Here is a 3,917-nt window from a genome sequence, read left to right as displayed (position 1 = left end):
GAGATGGAAAAAAAATGTACAAAATGATGTAAAAATAAACTTTTGTAATAAAAATAATAATAAAAAAATTATTTTTCTTTTTGCGTTGAAGAACTGGGGTGTATGTAGGCCACAGGTGCAGAGGGTGAGAGGATTCACCAGAGACAGAGTGGGGAACAGAACAAGCAGAAATACACTGCTGAGGGGAGCAGCAGATGACAGATGAGACAGGAGCGGTCTGCTGGGCCATGTAGCTGAGGATTGATTGCCGGTCAAAGTAGTGATAGTGTTGATGTCTTTTTTGGAGTTAGTGTGAGGCCCTTGGGTTCACTCTGGGAAAGGTTTCCCCTTTCTGCAGCATGAGGCGAAGTTCCCCAGGTGAGTTTCTCCACAAGCCAAAGATCTTAGTTACATTTAAAGAACAGGTTTATGAGGAACAGGGACAGAAAGAGAAGGACACTTGCATAGACACAAGTGGGCAGGAAGAATAGCCCCGAAAGAGACAGGCTTGCTGAGAGAGACCTGCATGGTTGCAGGCAGGAGGTCTCAGGAGAGCAGCCTCTGATGAGGAAGGTCAGTGAAGAGAAGTCGGAGCATGGCACAGGTCACTGGTAGCAGTCGGCTGCTGCCCTGCAGAGCGGGAAAGCTAGTGGGAAAATGCACCCGCGGGCCCTCCCTGGTGGCGCAGCGGGTTAAAGCACAGCACTGGGAAGCTAAAGCCACTTCCGCATGAGTTCAATCCCCACCTGCCCCGGAGGTGACCACATGGTGTGGCAGACCTCTCCTGGCCCGCCCGCTGCTCCCCTCAGCAGTGTATTTCAACGATCTGCCTGTTCTGCTCCCCACTCTGTCTCTGGTGAATCCTCTCACCCTCCGCATCTCTGGCCTGTACCCCAGTTCTGTATGCACAAATAAATAAAATCTTAAAAAAAAAAAGCACCTTCGTAGTGACAGGTGGGCAGAGAAATGTTGCCCTGGGCCAGTGCAGAGACTGCCCTGGTAGAGTCCTTTCTTTTTGGGAGGGGCTCAGTCCTTTGTGGGGTGACCTGTTTGCTGCTGATTTTGGATAAATACGTGGAATCTCACAATGGTGCAATCTCTGTATCTTTACCCTCAGGTCAGTGCTTCGGACACTCTCTACAGCAGTCTGATACTTGCTTGAGCCTTGTGCCTTGGGATAAAACACTAAGGATCTTGATTTGTATGACTGGGTTAGTGAGCATATTAATCCCATCTGCCTCCACCTTTTTTTGGTGTGAGTCAGGTTTTAATCTTGTGATGTCTTCTTCAGGTTTTCTTTTCTTTTCCTCCATCAGTGTGATAGTGTTAAGACTTAACCCCTAGGCTTCCAGGGAGGCCCCAGGAATAGTATTTTTTGAATTTTATTTATTCATATTTAAACCTGCGTGGGAACTGCTGAGCATCTTGAATCAGTTAATATATCTCATTAATTTTGAAAATTCTTGACTTTTTGATCAGCACTAGAGATGGGGATGAAAAGGATGCCATGCGCAATTTAGGAATATGCACATTGTTGACTTATGACCAGTCTGCGCTGAGTAGCTTCCTGACCCAGGAGGCGCCTGTAAGAGTGACGGACGCCATTTCGGCCAGAGACTGATCCGAAGTGCTCTGAATCCAGACGCCAGCAGAGGCGGCGCTGCTGCGGAGGCGGAGCTGAATAAAATCCCCAGAGATGTTCGCCACCTGCAGTGAAAGCCTGCGCACTGATAATTAACTGTCTTTGTTTAACTCAGGATAGAACCGCCAGCTGAAGATGAGGCTTTAGAATGGTTGCTTTGGAGTGTGATGCTGGTGACTGTCAGATGTGCTGGCGGTCTAGTAAAAAGGCTTGAGTTGAGAAGATTCAATTTCTATCTTTGCATATTGGCTACTGGCCTGAGGCAGGCAGCAAAGAACCCCAGATTTTCCCATTAACATTATCAACTAAAATGTCTCTTCAGCGCTTTTCTATCCCTCTGGTCTTCTTTCTGCAACTCTGACTACCTCTGTTAGACTGTTTGATATAGTCTCACAAGTCTTGAATGCTCTATCTGTTGTTTTATTTTCCTCATTCTTTTTTCTCTTTGTATTTCAGAATGGATCATTTCTTTTTTTTTTTAAGATTTATTTATTTATGCATTCAAGAATTGGGGCACAGGCCATAGGGGGTGGTGGATGAGTAGGTGAGAGGATTCACCAGAGAGAGCGTGGAGCAGATCAACTGAAGTACATTGCTGAGGGGAGCAGTGGGCGAGTCAGGAGAGGTCTGCTGCGTCATGTGGGTCAGCTCCATGGCCTGGGGATTGAATTTGGCTGAAGTGACTACAAATAGTTTCATAGTGCTGTGCTTAAACCCTCTGCACTACTAGAGAGGGCCCGCTGCAGATGGATCATTCTATTGACCTATTTTATTAGTCTGTTTGGACTGCCATAACAAAATGACAGACTGGAGGCTGAGAGGCTTAAATAACTGACATGTGCTTTCTCACTGTTTTGAAGGCTTAAAGTCCAGCTCATGGGTCTGGTTTCTGGTGAGAGCTCTCTTTGTGGTTTTTACATGTCAACCTTCTCGGCCCTCCCCAGTGCTGCAACGGTTAAAGCACAGCACTGTGAGCTAGCTACAGCCACTTCAGTGCTGAGTTTGTTCCCCAGCCCCAGAGGTGACCCACATGGTGCCGCAGACCTCTCCTGCTCCCCTCAGCAGTGTACTTCATTAATCTGCCTGTTCTGCTCCCCACTCTGTCTCTGGCGAATCCTCTCGCCACCCCTGCTCCTCTGGCCTGTACCCCAGTTCTGTATGCACAAATAAATATTAAAAAAAAAAAGATGTCAGACTTCTCATTTACATGACCTTCCCTTTTCTGCACATTCAGTCAAGGAGCACTCTCCCTTGTCTCCTGTTACAAGAACTGTAACCCTAGCAGATTAGGCTGGCCCTACCCTAAAGACCTAAGCATCAACCTTATTTACTCCCTAGATGCCCTGTCTTCAAATACAATCACACTGGATGTTAGGACTCCAGTATAAGACTTTTGGGGTAGGGGCACATAAACATTCAGCCCCTTCAACGCGGCTGATTTTTCCTCTGCTGGGTCTATTCTGCTATTAAGTCCATAAAAAAAAATCCTACGTCTCTTGATATCTTTTTCTTCCAGTAGATGTATTTTTCTCTTGCAGTATTTTCATTTGCCTTGCCTTTGTTTCTACATCTTTGCTGAAATTCCCACCTATTCATGCATGTCATCCACCCTTTGCCCTACACTCTGTCATTTATTTACCATGGTTAATGTCTGTTTTAGAATGGGCCATCTCTGCATAATGCCCAACACTGCATAGCACCTGTGAACACCCGCAGTGTTTCTCATAATACCCCTTGCTCCCAGCTCTCAGCACACAGCAGGTCCCCCTGTGCCCGAGTCTTTGGGAGGTCTTGGTTTTCAGGTCACATCCCCAGTGCATAATGTGGGTTTCCACTAGTCCTCATGCTTCACCTTTACAGACCGGGTAGCCCTGCACACCCGGACTCAGTGGGGTCTTGCTCCTGGCCCTCCCCGGGGGAGGAGTGCTACTTCAAGTCTCCCTCTGTCCTTAGAGGAGCTCTCAAGTATCCTGCTCCTCCATCAGACTTCAGCAGACTATGAGCAACAAGCCTTAGGCAGGTGGGCTCCTCTGGCCCAAGTAACCATCACCAGACTTCATCAAGAACACTATTGAATCGCGCTTGGAAAAAAATCAGAGGCTCCTGGAATTGATGATTTGAATCAAAAGAATCCAGGCTCCTGGAATTGATAGATTTGCTACTAAAAGTATTAGCAGGGCCCTCCCTGGTGGCGCAGTGGGTGAAAGCACAGCACAAAGAAGCTAAAGCCTCTTCTGCATGAGTTCAATTCCCGCTTGCCCCGGAGGTGACCATATGGTGTGGCAGACCTCTCCTG

Source organism: Condylura cristata, unplaced genomic scaffold, assembly GCF_000260355.1.
Source record: "Condylura cristata isolate star-nosed mole 26May11 unplaced genomic scaffold, ConCri1.0 scaffold00004, whole genome shotgun sequence".
NCBI classification, from domain to species: domain Eukaryota; kingdom Metazoa; phylum Chordata; class Mammalia; order Eulipotyphla; family Talpidae; genus Condylura; species Condylura cristata.
The sequence above is the reverse complement of the archived record's forward strand: the minus strand, read 5'-3'. Positions refer to the sequence as shown.